The sequence below is a fragment of the Oryx dammah genome, unplaced genomic scaffold (assembly GCF_014754425.2).
Source record: "Oryx dammah isolate SB20612 unplaced genomic scaffold, SCBI_Odam_1.1 HiC_scaffold_15, whole genome shotgun sequence".
NCBI lineage: Eukaryota > Metazoa > Chordata > Mammalia > Artiodactyla > Bovidae > Oryx > Oryx dammah.
In genome coordinates this window covers 17,720,224-17,738,346 of record NW_024070199.1, presented here as the reverse complement: position 1 = coordinate 17,738,346, position 18,123 = coordinate 17,720,224, and the positions used below count along the sequence as shown (strand labels likewise).

The 18,123-nt window shown below is 42.9% G+C and overlaps 1 protein-coding gene across 2 annotated transcripts in view; it reads right to left on the bottom strand.

Annotated features, from left to right (window-relative positions):
- The window catches only part of PAK1 (p21 (RAC1) activated kinase 1), a 162,232-nt gene extending 157,850 nt beyond the window's left edge, over window positions 1–4,382 (bottom strand). The window contains exons 1-2 of one of the 2 annotated variants that reach the window (XM_040255635.1): window positions 3,756–4,382; window positions 172–232 (exon numbers count right to left, since the gene is read on the bottom strand). The gene's annotated coding sequence lies outside the window, so the exon portion shown is untranslated. The remainder of the gene's footprint in view (window positions 1–171; window positions 233–3,755) is intronic. The other variant, XM_040255639.1, reaches the window with a different exon arrangement.
- Between the last annotated feature and the right edge of the window lie 13,741 nt (window positions 4,383–18,123).

The window sequence follows — 18,123 nt, the reverse complement described above, 5'->3', positions numbered from 1 at the left end:
GAAAGTGAAAGAAAGAAAACACTTTAAGAGCTTCACAAGGAAGAGAAACCTTTGTGTGGAGTCAAACAGGTCCTTGTATGGCTTTAAGTTATCACTAGAGAAAGACAAAAACCACAGGAGAGCCGGAAGAGACAGTTTCAAGTTAAAAGGTTCAAAAGTTAGGGTGCTTACTTAAACTTGCAAAACTAAGTGCAATCCTGGCCTAGGATATTTCAGCTGCAGTTTTCAGATCCTGAAAAAAAAGAACACAAGAAGAAAAAATCATGCAGATTCTGATGGAGAAAGACAGAAGTAAAAGGGGGGAAAAAAAGCTCAATCTATTGATAACATAAATCCCCCAAAATGTTGGAATCCATTTGGATTTGCATACTGGAGTGAGGTTCCTCTTCTTACTGAAAACTGTTCTTGAATAAACCCCAATGTAGCAGCTGGCAGTAAATAGAGTTAAATCATTTTTATATTATTCATTCAACAAATATTTCAATGGCTGCTATATGCAGTCACTATTTTAGCCCCTGGGATTACAGAAGTAAATAAAACAAAATTCTCTGCTTTCAGGAAGCTTTCAGTTAAGTGAGAAAAACAGATGATATGAAATGGAATGGAATAGAGTAGGATGGAATGGAATGAAACTGAACAGAATGGAACAGATGGGATGGAATGGAACAGAATGGGAGGAAATGGAACGGAAGGTCAGGCACTTTGTGCTATGGAAGAAAGAGGAGGCAGGGAGAAAGGAAGCAGGGAGGGAGGTAGCAAGGTAATAGTCTTATTAAAGGCAGATCATTTAACCCAGTGGTTCTCAAACTTTAGCGAGTATCAGAATCACGTGGAGGATTGTTAAATATCTGGGGTCCCCAACCCTAGAGTTTTTCATCTGTATGTCTGGAATGGGACAAGTAATTTGCAACTCCAACAAATTCTCAGATTCTATTGATGATCCTGGTGCAGGGACTACACTTGGAGCTAAAATTATTCTAACCCAAAGAATTAGGTAATCTCTCAAGGGCCTTGATTTGCTTTCTTCACTCATACATTCATTTCAAACTCTTATTCAGTGCCAGAAACTTTGCAAGGCACTAAGACTAAGAGATCTTGCCCTCAAAAAATTCACAGGCTAATATTTGCAACAGTGTGATAAAGTCAAAAAAATTTGCAACAAAGCGCTATAGAGATCTATAAGAGTGGTCTGTACATAAGCCCGAGAACGGAAAAGCAACTCATTATATGGAGGTAACAGGAGGAAAAACTAAGGGACACTTTCATTTTTCTCCCAGAAGTACAAGTGCTTCTCCATAGGCAGGTGCAGGATGGCATTTTAGACAGAACAGCACATGCAAAAGCAGAGATGAAAAGAGGGTGGCAAGGAAGTTGTAGAAAGTGAGGCTGCAAAGGCAGGCAGTACTCTGATTTCTGAGAGCTTCTTATTCGTGTCAAAAAGTTTAAAATTTTATCTTTAAGCAATGACTAGTCAGGAGTGGGGCTGGATATATAGTGCCTTCCTTTTAGAAATACTTGGACTACCTGATGTGAAGAGCCAACTCACTGGAAAAGACCTTGATGCTGACAAAAACTGAAGGCAAAAAGAGAAGGGGACCACAGAGGATGAGATGGTTAGATAGCATCACTGACTCAATGGACATGAATTTGAGCCAGCTCCGGGATACAGTAGAGAACAGAGGAGCCTAGCCTAGCCTACTGCAGTTCCTGGGAGTTGCAAAGAGTCAGACACATTAGAGACTGAACAACCACCTCCTTATAGAAAGCAGTCCTTCCTCCAAATTTAACACAGGGCCTCATACCATGTGCTTAGTAAATGTATACTGAATTGAATATACATTCAAAAAAGCTCTTTGTCAAGTCCTACCTCCCAGAAGAGAGGCAGGTCACTACCTTCCTTTCAGGACTCACTTTGACCAGGACAAGACTTGTAAAACAGGTCCAGCAGCCTCAATTATTGCACACTACTCCCTGTACAGCTGTTGTAGAGACTAGGGAAGGCCTTCATTGTTTACAAGCCTACCTCACCCACTAGACTTTGAGCTCTTTGACAGACAGGGAATGTCTTAACAGATTCTGAATCCCCATAGCCCAAGCAGGAGACCTGAAATACAGTAGCTCTCCAGACTCCAGTAATATTGGGTAAATGAATGACTGAATAAGCAAATTTACGAGACAGACCCATAAGCTAATGGGATAATCTTTATGGAATGTTTCATGATCTATCATTCAAAAATCCTTTTTTTTTTTTTTGCCACTTTATTTAATTGAAGGACAATTGCTTTACAGAATTTTGCGGTTTTCTCTCATACATCAACAAGAATCAGCCATAGGTACGCCCATGGCGCCCCCCTCCTGGACCTCCCTCCATCTCCCTCCCCATCCCACCCTTCTAGATTGTCACAGAGCCCCTGTTTCAGTTCCCTGTTCCAGTTTCCCCTGTTCAGTTACAACACACATGGTATTGTAAATTTCCATGTTACTCTCTCCATCCATCTCACCCTGTTTCTTGAGAAGTAGAGTTTCTAGTTAAGATGAGGTGGATTTCATATGCACCTGATTCAGGATTTTCCAAATAGGAACAACAACAACAAAGTGTTAACAAGTGCTGTAGCATAAATCCTACCAAGCCTCTGAGGGACTCAATGAGAAAGTTTTTCCTGCAAGGATTATGGGGGTGGGTGCCAGCAAAGACTTCATGGGAGGTTTGGCCAGAGTTGGGGGGGGGGGTGGCGGGGCGGGGGTGCTTCAGTAAAGTCTTGAAAACTACATAGCACAAAAGCAAACAAGCAAACTCCTGGACCTTTAAAACTGGAAGTGACCTGCTCAAGGTCACACAGGAAGTAGAAGTCATAAGGTAAGACTAACGAGATATTTGTGTACTGTCGACTCCTCTTTTCCCCTGACAAAGTTTAGACAGGGCACAAAGACACAGTAGGCAAGATTAAAGATTTTTCTAGGAACAACTCTTAAAGGTTAGACTAGTGACTTCAAACTTTTATTGGTAACCAAACTACTAACGCTTCTCATCACCTTTCACAGTCCTGGGGGGAAAAGCGTAAGACAGTTATCTAAAGGGCTGAACAAACAATAAGCACTTTGCTCTCAACACCCAAAACTTCTCAAGTATTCTTCCAAAACACTCCTAGCAATGTTTGCTGTGAAAATATTCAAGACAGTAAAGGTTATAATAATTACGTCTTTTGAAGTGGAATAAGAAACATAAAATAACTCCAAATCTTGTCTCCCCGTGTTTTAACGCCACGGGTTCAGAGTATTCCCGGTGTGGGGGAGGGGCGGCATAAGTCAAGCACTGTCCACTCGTATTTTTCAAGGAGTTCAACTCTATAGGTGATCCCCACGGCCAGGACAAAGGTGACTTTTCTTGTGCACAATGAACCTGTCGCCGCCTTGCTAGATCCCCCTACGCGGTCCAGAGTTAGGATCCGAGGACCACAAAGTTCAGGAGGCAGTCGCTCCCGGAGCCGGACCTGCGAGGTCTCCCCTCCGCTGACTTCCCCTGGCTCTCTGGGGTCCCCAGGCGTCAGAGACCCGCGGCCCCGCGGGTTACTACACAGGGGGCCTTTGTTGGTCCGACAGAAACGGCCAGCCTCGAAAGAGACGCCCCCGCCTTCCCTCACCTGGCGCCCGCGTCCGCCCGGCCGCGGCGGGGAATGAATGGGTCCCGGAACCCCCACCCCGCGCCTCCCGCAACCCGCGACGCCAGGGGTACAGGGCGGGAAGCCGGCTCTCACCGTCCGCGCTTGTTCGGCTCGACTCGGCTCCTCCTCCTTCTCCACCCCGGTGTCCGCGGCCAAGCCGCGGAGTGAGCGCTCGAGTGTGCGCAAGGGGCCGCTTCACTTTCTACCGCCCGCCGCCGCCGCCGCTGCTCGCCCGGAGCCTCCCCTCCCGCTCGTGCCCGGGAGTCCCCTCAGGACAGGGCGAGGATCGGGGGGAGGGGGTCAGCGACCGTGGCTGGAGGCGGGGAGGCGGAGGGACCTAGGCGACGCGGCTGAGGGGGGCGCTTGCTCGGAGATGTGAGGAGCTCGGGTGGCCTCTGGGGAAGGAGGTGGAGAGACAGAGTTCTTTGAGGGGCTCTCGAGAGCGCGGGGCTCCGTGAAAGAGGGGGTAAAAAGTCTGAGGGAAAAAAGCGTCTGGGGCAGGACGGTAGAGTCGGTGAGGAAGGCGCTACAGACGAGCAGAGAGGGAAAGGGGTGTGGGGGCGAAACCGTGAGGGGCCGTCTACGGTGCTGCCCACACCTTGGACTCCAGCTGCAGCGCCCGCTGAGCCGCCTCCCCCACCTCAGCCGAGCTATTGTAAGACGCTGGCCGGGCGGACCGCCTCGCCCACCGGCCCCCGCCCCTCCCCGTGAGGCACAGGCGCCGGCGGAGCCCCGGCCCGCCCCACCTCCCGCAGGTGGGAGGGGGCGGGGAGGGCAGGACGGACCCACGTGAGCGAGGCCAACCCAGGCGTGCGGGCGGGGGGAGGGTCAGCTCCTGGAATGACGTCATCGGCGCATGACGCCAGAGACTGGGGAAGGCACCCGGCTGCCCGTGACGTCATCGCGCTCGCGTCTCTCCTCTGACCCCGCAAGGTCTACTGCTTCGGGCTCCTTCGAGGCAGAAGGCTTTGGGCCGGTTTCAGGGTTGTTGGTGGTATAGTCATGGTCAAAGAATACGGCTCACCCCCTATCTTACGGTCCTCTCCGCATCCGCTAGCTCGATGCCAAGCGCTGAATTTGGAAACCTCCCCATCTCCTATGACCTCAGAGCCAGACGCTTATTATACTGGATTTGGGGCGGGGGAGGGGCGCGGTGGGAAGGAGGCAAAGAAATGGTAATGGAGGTTTCAGTTGTTGTTACTGACAGGAAAAGAATGGGCTTCTTTTCCTAGTTTTTCCCTATGAAGGAGGCTACATTCAACGCAAACCTTTTGCCTGAGCTTGGATTCTGTTTCCCAATGCCTCCTCTATTTCCCAGTGCAGTGTTTGCATACCCGCTCTGTACGTCAGATTCCATACGGCCAAAACTGAAACGTTTAACATTAGCGAGGAAGGGTTTGGAATCAGATTGCTTTGTTTCAAATTTCAGCTATACAGATGTTAGTGATACGACTTTAACATTTCTAAGCCATAGTTTCTCTGTAAGTAGTACCTGTATCCTTTCTGTAATAATAGTTAAGTGCAGTTTAGTACGTATTAAGTCGTTTGGAATGCTGGCTATTCCTACCACCATTTCCCCTCAAAATTGTGACTCACATTACTTCTTGATCTTAGAGAATGGACCGTCATTCAGCAGTTCACTGACCCAGAAACCTGAACTTAGCCCCCATTCTTGGTTACCGTCTTTGTAGAGTATCCTACATATTTCTCAAGTTCTTGCCCTTCTGTTCACTCACCACCATCACCTAGACAACTGGAGCAGCTTTCAGAGTCTCCAGATTCAATCCATTCTTAATGACCAAGATTATTCTTTTTTTTTTTTTTTTTTTTTGTTTTAGGGTATAGCAGATTAACAATGTGATACTTACAGGTGAGCAGCAAAGGGACTCACCCATACGTATACATGTATCCATTCTCTCCCAAACCAGAGTGTCCTTTTAAAAACACAAATCTGATGCCTTCCCCTGTTTAAATACTCTGAAAGGGTTTTGTTGCTTTCAGGATAAAATCTAAACTCCTTAATTTAGCACTGTACAACCTTGGTGCTTACACCAGCTTGTCTAGTTTCATCTCACATGGTATATACTTTGTTCCAGCCACACTGAAATGCTACTTAATGTTCTTTGAACTTAACATTTCTTCATGTCTATAGCCCTTCTCTTTTATCTCACTGGCCAAAGCCTATTCATTCTACAAAGCCCAGTTCAAACGTCCTGTTCCTTTGTTCTTTCAATTAATATTTCTTAAGTTTCTCTGAGCCTTCACAATGCTGTCATCTTATAGTACTTCATGCCGCTTATGGCATGTAACAGACAGTGTAGTAACCGTATTTGTGTATGTGACTCCCTGAGCTCTGTTAGAGTGAGTTATATTCCTACCCGTACTATTCATATCCCCAGTATCTAGAATATGCCTGGCACATAATATGTTATGAAAATGTACTTAATAAATGATCACATAGTACTTACCATGTGCCAGATAACTGTTCCAAGCACCATTTCTTTTAAACCTCTTAACAACCCTCTGAGATAGTCTATACTGTTATCCTCCACCCCTCCATTTTATTGGTGAGGAAACTGAGGTGCAGAGGGGTTAAGTAACTTAACCCAAGATCATAACCCAGTAAATTAATTCTAAGCTATTTTTGGATAGTCTCAATGGTGGGCAGAATAATGGCTCCCTAAAAATGTTCACATCCTAATCCCCAGAACCTATGAATATGTTGCTTCCTTTCACAAAAGGGATTTTGCATGTGTGATTAATTAAAGGTCTTGAGATGAGGTTATTCTGGAATGTCCAGGTCGATTTAGTGTAATCACAAGGATCCATAAAAATGGGAAAAATAGGCAGAAGAGTGAGGAAGCAGTAGATTAGACTACATAAGAGGCCAGATGTGAGATGTGATTCAGTGTGAGGAGCACCCCACTCACCGTTTGAAGATAGGAAGAGAGCTACCAGCTAAGGAATAAAAACAACTCCAAAAACTAGAAAAGGCAAGAGAACAGATTATTCCGTGGAGCCTCCAGAAACTAACACAGCCCTGCCAACACCTTGCTTTTAGCCCAGTAACACTTATTTTGGACTTCTGGACCACAGAACTATAATATAATGAATGTTTGTTATATGAAGCCACTACAATTGTGATAGTTTGTTACAGCAGCAATGGGAAACTAACAGTCTCAAATCAAGGGTGGCTGCTCTATGCTAACAAGTGAGAGGGACTCCTTGTCAGAGGTACAAGATTCTCAGCTGCATCCTCCCAAATGTCTCAGGCCTCAGGGTTCCACCCCCTACCTATGGGAACTGATTTTTAAATAAGAACAGTCAAGGGGTCTCTGACACACCAACTATTATATTCCAGGCCTGATTTTCAGCATACTCTCCTCTCTAGCTGCAGGAAAAAAAGGATTTTAAAAAATCTTTCATGGAGGTTTTCTGGATCTCATACATGCCCTGAGTTGGTAGGTGGATGACCTGAATCTGAAATTGTTTTTTATGCTATCTAAAAAAATCCAGCCAATTCCACGAATTATAATATCATTCAAGTTCTAGGGCACACGATCTTAATGTTGACAATATCTTCCCCAAGGAAGTAAAAACTTGTTCTTATGTGGGCAAAAAAACACCTAAGATTTTATAATGGTTTGTATCCTCTAAAGTTCAACCCTATTTGATAAAATCTTGTTTTTTAGTATTTCATTTCCTTAGCTAGAGATAATTTATTGGGTTATGGTTGATATACAACATTATATTCATTTTAGGTATTCAGTTCAGTTCAGTCGCTCAGTCGTGTCCGACTCTTTGCGACCCTATGAATTGCAGCACGCCAGGCCTCCCTGTCCATCACCAACTCCCGGAGTTCACTCAGACTCACGTCCATCGAGTCAGTGATGCCATCCAGCCATCTCATCCTCTATCATCCCCTTCTCCTCCTGCCCCCAATGCCTCCCAGCATCAGTCTTTTCCAGTGAATCAACTCTTCGCATGAGGTGGCCAAATTACTGGAGTTTCAGCATTTTAGGTATACAACATAATGACTTGATACATGTATATATTATGAAATAATTGCTACCGTAAGTTCAGTTAACATCCATCACCATATATAGTTATAATTTTTGTCTCTTATGATGAGAACTTTTTAGACCTACTCTCAGCCACTTTCATATATACAAAACAGTATGCTTAACTATCGTCATCATACTATACATTACATTCCCTAGACTTATTTGTCTTGTAACTAGAAGTCTTTTTGCCTTTTCATACTAGACAGTGTATTAAAAAGCAGAGACATCACTTTGCTGACAAACGTCCATATAGTCAAAGCTATGTTTTTTTCAAGTAGTCATGTATGGATGTGAGAGTTGGACCAAAAGTTAGTCGTGTCTAACTTTTTGTAACCCCATGGACTGCAGCCCCCTAGACTCCTCTGTCCATGGAATTTTCTAGGCAAGAATACAGGAGTGTGTTGCCATTTCCTATTCCAAGGGATCTTCCGACGCAGGGATCAAACCTGAAACTCCTGTGTCTCCTGCACTGGCGGGTGGATTCTTTACCACTGAGCCACCTGGGAAGGGCAGAGGACAGGGAAGCCTGGTCTGCTGCAGTCCATGGAGTCACAAAAAGTCAAACACAATTTAGCGACTGAACAACTAGAAGTCTGTATCTTTTGATCACCATCACCTCTTTTGCCTACCTCCTACCAAGAATTCTTCAAATTAATTTTTCTCCTTAGGGAGCAAAATTTTTTTTAAATAGCTGAGAATCCCTATGCTAAAGCTACTACATATTCTGACATACTCCTTCCACTTGTACTTCTAGTTTCCCACTGGTTAAGAGCTTAGTCATTGTGACCGCACAGCTTATCAGGGGCTATCATTGCTCAACTTATCATCAACAGAGTCCTTGTTGTCATCTGATCAGTGAGTGATTCAGTTCCAGAAACTATCCTGAGGGTGTGTTCACCCTGAGGTCACTTCTGGTATCAACTACCTAAGTTTAGATTAAAAAAAAAAAAAAAAAAAAACAGAGCCTGAGATAAATATTTGGGTTCAGTTTATTTAGGAGGTGATGCTAGAAAACAGAAATGAGACAAAGGGAAAGTGAAGTCACTCAGTCGTGTCCGACTCTTCGAGACCCCATGGACTATAGGTTCCTCTGTCCATGGAATTTTCCAGGCAAGAGTACTGGAGTGGGTTGCCATTTCCTTCTCCAGGTGATCTTCCCAACACAGGGATTGAACCCGGGTCTCCTGCACTGCAGGCAGACGCTTTACCCTCTGAGCCACCAGGGAAGGGAAAGCCAATGGAGAGTGTGTTATGGAGGGTCTCACTTCCACCATAACCTCAGAGAAACATACAGAATGTCTCTCAGATTAGAACCACTGAAAGATAAGAGCTTTTGTCCACTGGCTTCCATCCCTCATTGAATGACATTATCCCCAGAGAAGTTGACTCCCAAAGGCCTTGTGACTTTGCTTGTAGGTCTACAGGTATCAGAGAAGGTCCTGAGGCAAAATAAGGAAAGATGTGAGGTGACACACTAGCACCATGAGGAGAGCTGGAACTGTTTTCCAGTTTTCAGCTGAAATCAGACGTGGGTTAAAGGAATGTGACAAGTGCGAGACATCTGCCACAGACCAAGTGGGTTTCTTTCAAAGGTTCACATTATAAAACCAGTTTAGAAGATAATGCCAAACCTATCTTCCAAAATAGTTGAACCAATTTACACACCCACCAGCAGTGTATGAGAGTTCCAGCTGTTTCACATCCCCACCAATACTTGGTATTATCGGTCTTTATTATTTTAATCATTCAGTGGGCGTGTAGTGATTTCACATTATGTTTATCTGCATTCCTATGATTACTAATGAGGTTGAGAACTTGTTCAGAAGTTTGTTGGTCATTTGGATATCCTGTTTTGTGAAGTGTCCAGATCTTCTGCCCAAGTTTTAAAATCAACTTTATTGAGGTATAAAAGTGCAAGTGAAAGTCGCTCAGTCATATCCAACTCTTTGTAGACTCCTTGGACTGTATAGTCCATGGAATTCTCCAGGCCAGAGTACTGGAGTGAGTAGCCTTTCCCTTCCCCAGGGGATCTTCCCAACCCAGGGATTGAACCCAGGTCTCCCTCCTTGCAGGCGGATTCTTTACCAGCTTAGTCACCAGGGAAGCCCAAGAATACTGGAGTGGGTAGTCTATCCCTTCTCCACCAGATCTTCCCAACCCAGGAATTGAACCAGGGTCTCCTGTATTGGATTCTTTACCAAGTGAGCTATCAGGGAATACGTTACGTATAGTAAAAATACACCTGTTCTAAGTGTTTAGCTTGATGATTTATGACACGTGTATATCCCTTGTAACCACTTCTACACCGATTCTGACCCAGAAAGTTCCCTTGCGCCCCTTTACTGTCAATCCCTTACCTTTCCCCTACCATGGCAACCGACAGTCTGCTTACTATCACTGTAACTTAATTTTGCCTTTTCTAAAATTTCATGTAAATAAAATTTCAGTAAATAGGTACTCCTTTGTGTCTAGTTTCTTTCATTCAGCATAATATTTTGAGATCATCCATGTTGTTCATGTGTAAGTCAGTACTTCCTTTTTATTGCTGAGTAGTATTCCATTGTATGGATGTATTGGGTTGCCAAAAAGCTCATTTGGATTTTCTGTAACATCCCCCCAAAACCCACATGAACTTTTTGGCCAACCCAATACTACCACTAATTTATCTATTTAACTATTGATTGTAAGATTTTGGCAGTTATGAATAAAGCTACTGTGATCGTTCATGTACAAGTCTTTATGGGGATATATATTTTCGGTTCTCTTGGATGTGAAATGGGTGGGTTGTAGGGTTAAATACATACTTAATAAGAATCACTAAACTGTCTTCCAAAATAGTTATACCACTCATCCTTTTGACATGTCTCTATCATTCTCTGAGCACTTCCTTGGTTTTTGCCCCAAGATGTTCTAGGCTCTTGTACTTTCTTTGAACCAGTCCTCAAATGAGTCATGTCTCCAAAGAGTTCTTACTCTTTTCATTAAGAATAGAATTTAGAAGTCAAGAGCTAAGCACTAACTGAGCTCATTTCTATAGAGTCACTATCCCCAGGTGCTCTCAGGATATCTGATTCCAGGCAGACTCATTCTCACTCTCCTTCTGTCCTTTAAAAAACATGCCACCAGGAATTCTATAGCCACAAGAAAAGTAATTCTGCCAACAACTTGAGGGAGCTTGGAAGCCTCTGATGATAATGCAAACTGCCAACACCATGATTATAGCTTTCTGAGAGACCTTGAGGAAAGGACCTACCTAAGTCATCCACAGACTTCTGACCCACAGAAACTAAGATGATAAATATGTGTTGTTATAAGCCACAAAGTTTGTGATAATTTACTGAGCAAGAGAAAACTAATACAGGAGGGGCAGGAAAGAAATGTCCACGAGTTAAAGGCACTCATGAAAATTTGAGAAGGCAGAAGTGAGGCAGACCATCTTCCTGAGGCTTTGGCTACAGCTGCTGGAAAGAACAGTTATAGAGACTGGGTTTTTCTGTAACAGTATCTCAGTGGCTAATCACTAACTTTGTGATTATCTAGAGGTAGTTCTTGGCACAGTAGCAGCGATAGCATCCCGATCTCTCAGTTGCAGCTACGTCGTCTATTGTTGAAAAGCTGTAGCTCCATTGGTGGGCTCCTGATCCCCTTGCTCCCGAAAGTGGCAGCTCCCCTGGCAAGTCAGTTTGGCAGTGTTATTCTGAGAATTAATCCTGAAGGTCCAGCCTACAACTTACTCCTTCTAATTTACAACAACTTTTATAAGTACCTCATTTTTCCTTACATCATTATCTACTTACAATAGCTATGTTGATTTTTGTTTCCTGCACCTAAAGCTTACCCATATACCCATCTTTGCTTGAGCTCATTTAAAAGGCTTCCAGTTCCTTGTAGCCAAGTGATCCTAGTCTAAGATACCAACAGGGTCATTAAGAGTTGATGGTTGCAGCAAGGGGTGGGATACTGAGGAGGTCAGTGAGGCAAGGCTAGGGTTAATTCATTCAACCAACACACTTCACTCATCCCCTGCTCTGTGTCAGGGCCTGAAAATAAAAAGCTAGATCATGAGCATCCCTGCCCTCAAAGAGCTCAAAAAGCTACTTGGAGAGACAAACACATATATGAATAAGTAATAGTAAAACATGTTATGACCTGTAAAGGAATTAGTTAAATGTAGTGAAAGCCTGGAGAAGACAACAATAATTTTGCCTCCCCAAGGGTATTAAGAGATGGCATTTGAGCTGGCTTTTACAATGTGAGTAAGTCTAAACAGAAGGAAGAGAAAACAGACCCACTATCTACAAGTCTTGGTGAACCCAGAGTAACTTAGTCACTTACTGACTTTTAACCCTCACAACATTCCCATAGATAGGCATTATTATCTATCTCTTTTTTATATATATAAAAAAGGAGGCTAGGTCCCAAGAGTTTAATAATTTGACAGTGTCACATAACTGAATATAATAGGAAAAAATATATAGGATCTACTGTAGATAATGGATAAAAAGAAAGCATAAGAATATTTATTTCAGGGAATGAAATCATCTGAAGAATCACTGGGAATGCTGAAGACTCCAGGCTGAGCTTTCAGGAGTGACTCCCAGGTCCTACTGGTGGGAGCCACCAAGGGAGCTGTGGCCCTCCCACAATCAATCAGAAAGCCTCTCTTAGAGCTGCTGACCCCAGAACCATGCCGTCTCCTGCACTTCATCTCAGCACAAATGGCTACCTTATGCACTGCCTCTCTCCCTACTTAACTCAGTTCCAAACTCGGGTCTTACCAAGGTATATCTGATTTGTGGTCTTAGCTGGAAACAGTCTGGGAAATATGATTTGTGTTTCCAGTCTCCAATTCAGGAAGACATACCAGAAGGCAGTTACATGGGATGTTGAGTGAGCCAATCAATCATTTCTGCCACATTCAGTCTGATAGGATTAAGAATATTGATTCATTCTTCTCCCATTTATAATATTGAGCAGAGCTCCCTGTGCTATACAGTAGGTCCTTGTTGGTTATCCCTTTTATAACTTACTTATCTATCTATCTTTTGGCTGTGCTGGGTCTTTGTTGCTATGCGGGCTTGTCTCTAGTTGCAGAGAGCAGGGGCTGCTGTCTAGTTGTGGTGCACAGGCTGCTCATCGCAGAGGCTTCTCTTGTCGCAGACCACATGCTCAGCACGCGGGCTCAGTAGTTGTGGCTCCTGGATCTATTTATTTTTAGTTGGAGGATAATTGCTTTACAATATTCTGTTGTTTTCTGCCATATATCAACAGGAATCAGCCACAGGTATACGTATATCCCCTCCCTCTTGAACCTCCCTCCCCATCCCCATCCTGTAGGTCGTCACAGAGCAACAGACCATTTTAAATACAACAGAATGTACATGTTAATTCCAAACTCCCTAACTATCCCTTCCCCCCTCCAACTCTTTTCCTCAAGAATAGACACATGTGAGACTTCCCTGGTGGTTCAGTGGTTGAGAGTCCACCTGCCAATGCAGGGGACACAGTCCGATTCCTGATCCAGGAAGATCCCACATACCAGCGGGGAGCCAAGCCCATAGGCCACAATTACCAGTCCCATGCTCTAGAGCCTGCGGGCCACAACTACTGAGCCTGTGTGCTGCATCTACTGAACCCCAGCACCCTAGAGAGAAGCCACCACAATGAGAAGCCTGCTCACTGCAACTAGAGTAGTCCCCACTCACAGTAACAGAGAGAGAAAGCCCTCGTGCAGCAGCAAAGACCCAGCAGAGCCATAAATAAATAAAAATTTTTAAGTAAAAAAGTAAAAGAATAGATACATATATACTATAACTGAATCACTTTGCTGTACACCTCAAACTAATACAAATTGTTAACCAATTATACTCCACTATAAAAGACAAAGCTAAAAAAAAAAAAAGAATATTGACTAAAAAAATACTAAGTGAGTTCCCTGGTAGCCTTGTGGTTAGGATTCTGGGTTTTCACTGCCATGGCTTGGGTTCAATCCCTGGTCAGGGAGCTGAGATCTGGTGTGGCTTGGCCAAAAAAAAATCACTGCAATGATTGATAATGCCAATCATGTAGACACTCGTACACTATTGGTGGAAGTGTAAACTGACATAAACTTATTGGAAAGTACTTTGACAACATCTAATAATATTAGAAACGTGTATCTTTTATCTTTAAAAAAAAACCAGCACTTTTTTAGGGGTCCATCCTACCAAGAAAAAAAAAAAATAGCATAAATACATAAAGTTCAAGAACACTTATTACAGTACTGTAGCTACATAAATCTGGAAACAACTTAATACCCATCAATAGGTGACTAATTAAATAATTGAATGATATATCCACACAGCAGAATACTATACAACATTAAAAGGAATTAGATGGCTCTCTAATCCCACTGACAGAGGAGCCTGGTGGGCTGCAGTCCACGGGGTCACGAAAAGTCAAACACGACTGAGGGACTTCCCTTTCACTTTTCACTTTTATGCATTGGAGAAGGAAATGGCAACCCACTCCAGTGTTCTTGCCTGGAGAATCCCAGGGACAGGGGAGCCTGGTGGGCTGCTGTCTATGGGGCCACACAGAGTCGGACACGACTGAAATGACTTAGCAACAACAGCAACAACTATATACTATGCTAAAAAAGATGCCCTTTACTGATGTTGAGTGCAAAAAAACAAGTTGCGAGAATTTTGTATAATATGATCTTATTTTTTGTTTTTCAAAATGGAGGTAAATGTCAGTATAAATATAGGGAAAAATTGCTAACAGTGCTTACTCTTGGGAATTGAAAGGGGAGAGGTAAAGGAACTGGACTTTTACACATTTTACTCCATATAATTTTTTTAAATGCAGTCATAGGTAAGATTTGCCTTTATTGGGTGAGATTTTCAGTATTTTTCATATATATGGATGTGGTGTATGTACGTATCTTAGAAACTTTTTTGAAGAATTAAACTATTTTCATATTTTTTATTGAAGTATACTTGACATAATATCATGTTAGTTTCAGGTATACTACATAGTAATCTGACAGTCAAATGCATTACAAAGCGATCTGTAAATCTGTTTTGTTTTGCTTTTCTTTTTTGAGACTCCACGTATGAGATTAAATAGTATTTGTCTTCTCTCTGACTTACTTCACTTAATTTAATACCCCCGAGGGTGGGGTCGCACAGAGTCGGACACGACTGAAGCGACTTAGCAGCAGTAGCAGCAGCAGGGCCACTCCTGTTGCTGCAAATGGCAAGAGTTCATTCTTTTTATGGCTGACTCACATTTCATTGTATGTATATACAGCATCCTCTTTATCCATTCATCTATCAGTGGACATTTAGATTACTTCCCAGAAATAAGAAAAACTGAAACTGGGTAGTTCTCCAGTAAGTAGGTAGGTCCATGCTGAGATCCAAATGTGCAGCATCAGTAAGAGCTAATCTAGCTTGACTCTGCCCTGCTAGATGGAGGAAGAAGATGGGGGAAGTACACTTTTGGGAACTGCATGAACATCTGCAAGTCCATGGAGGGGAAGATGTGCCGAGGTCCTTATGTCTGCATAGAGATGAGTCTGCCATAAGGGCCTAGGCGTGGTTATAGGACCTACAGTTATGAAGATATGTAATATGATCCTTGTTCTCAAAATGTTTACCATACAAAAAAGAATAATACAAATGAAAATTCGTATCAGAAATCATAATTTTTATATAGATCTATATAACTACTTACTAATTTATAAAACACTTTTCTTCTCACTTGATTCTCCCAACAGCCCTGAGAGGGAGCCAGGGCAAGAGTCATGTCCCCATTGTACAGATGAGGAAGCTGAGGCCCAGAAGAGATAGTGACTTATTCAAAGTAAATATATCAACTGCATTTTACCAACTCCTTTTATAACCATTAGTTAATTCACTAAGGACAAAGCCAGGCCTAAGAGAACAGCCTGGGGAGAGTAGTACTAGGTTTAGCTACTGTTTATAGTGTGTTCCTATGATGCATCCCATTCACCTGCTTGATCCAAGAACACCATCCAACTCAACAACATGTACGGGGCCAGTTACATTCTATTCCAAAGGAGAAGCCTGTTCAGTACATCAGTGTAGGCAGAATGAAAGGATTGCTCTACTCTGCTCTGTCCTCTCTTAGATCTACAGTCCTGTGTTACTTTGCATTTTCTGACTTTGCACCAGTGTTCATGTTATTGTATTCAGATGTTTTGTTTTGCTTTTAACTAGAATATTAATCTCCATAATGACAAGAATGCTTAATTCTTTGGCGTATTTTAGCACTACGTCTCTTACTTTTTTCAACAGCCACTTTCAGTAAAACTACAACCTATAGTACATGTAATGGAAACAAGTTCCACACAACAATACTTATTCTTAATCTGAGCAACATACCCTGATATTTTGTATTGTTTATACAATTTCACTTTTTACTCGACTCCCAAATATAATCCAGGGTTGGATGCTAAAACAGAAAAAAAACATCAGTGAAAGAACACATGGAAGTCAAATAAAATCTATAGTTTCATTAATAATATTGGACCAATGTTAATCTCTCAGTTTTGATAAATGTACCATGGTTATAGAATATGTTAACATTTTAGGGAAAGCTGGGTAAAAATATGCAAAAACTTTCTGAAGTATCTTTGCAATTTATCTGTCGATCTGAAGTTATTCCAAAAGAAAAAGTTTATTTAAAAAAGAAAATAGATGTGAGGAGTAGGAGGTATTGAAATAGATGAAAGGGGTTAAAAGGTACAAACTTCAAATTATAAAATAAATCATGGGGATGTAAATACAGCATGACAAATGTGGTTAATAACACTGTATTGTATATTTGAAAGTTGCTAAGAGAGTAAATCTTAGAAGTCCTCAATACAAGATAAAACAATGTGTAACTATGTATGGGGTGGATATTAACCTGATGCATTTCACAACATATATCAAATACTAAATAATTGTGTTACATACCTGAAACTAGGGCTTCCTAGATGGCTCAAGTGGTAAAGAATTCACCTTCCAATGCAGGAGGCCCAGGAGACACAGGTTCAGTCCCTGGGTCTGGAAGGTTTCCTGGAGGAGGAAATGGCAACCCACTCCAGTATTCTTGCCAGGATAATCCCATGGACAGAGGAACCTGGACAGGCTACAGTCCATAGCTTCAACATCAGTCCTTCCAATGAACATTCAGGACTGATCTCCTTCAGAATGGACTGGTTGGATCTCCTTGCAGTCCAAGGGACTCTCAAGAGTCTTCTCCAACACCACAGTTCAAAAGCATCAATTCTTCAGCACTCAGCCTTCTTCACAGTCCAGCTCTCACATCCATACATGACTACTGGAAAAAACCATAGCTGTGACTAGACGGACCTTTGTTGGCAAAATAATGTCTCTGCTTTCTAATATGCTATCTAGATTGGTCACAACTTTCCTTCCAAGGACAAGCGTCTTTTAATTTCATGACTGCAGTCACCATCTGCAGTGATTTTGGAGCCCAGAAAAATAAAGCCTGACACTGTTTCCACTGTTTCCCCATCTATTTCCCATGAAGTGATGGGACCAGATGCCATGATCTTCGTTTTCTGAATGTTGAGCTTTAAGCCAACTTTTTCACTCTCCTCTTTCACCTTCATCAAGAGGCTTTTTAGTTCCTCTTCACTTTCTGCCATAAGGGTGGTGCCATCTGCATATCTGAGGTGATTGATATTTCTTCCAGCAATCTTGATTCCAGCTTGTCCTTCCAGCCCAGCGTTTCTCATGATGTACTCTGCATATAAGTTAAATAAGCAGGGTGACCATATACAGCCTTGACGTACTCCTTTTCCTATTTGGAACCAGTCTGTTGTTCCATGTCCAGTTCTAACTGTTGCTTTCTGACCTGCATATAGGTTTCTCAAGAGACAGGTCAGATGGTCTGGTATTCCTATCTCTTTCAGAATTGTCCAGAGTTTATTGTGATCCACACAGTCAAAGGCTTTGGCATAGTCAATAAAGCAGAAATAGATATTTTTCTGGAACTCTCTTGCTTTTTCCATGATCTAGCGGATGTTGGCAATTTGATCTCTGGTTCCTCTGCCTTTTCTAAAACCAGCTTGAACATCTGGAAGTTCACCGTTCACGTATTGCTGAAGACTGGCTTGGCGAATTTTGAGCATTACTTTGCTAGCATGTGCTGCTGCTGCTACTAAGCCGCTTCAGTCGTGTCCGACTCTCTGCGACCCCACAGACGGCAGCCCACCAGGCTCCCCGGTCCCTGGGATTCTCCAGGCAAGAACACTAGAGTGGGTTGCCATTTCCTTCTCCAATGCATGAAAGTGAAAAGTGAAAGTGAAGTCGCTCAGTTGTGCCCGACTCTTAGCGACCCCATGGACTGCAGCCCACCAGGCTCCTCCGTCCATGGGA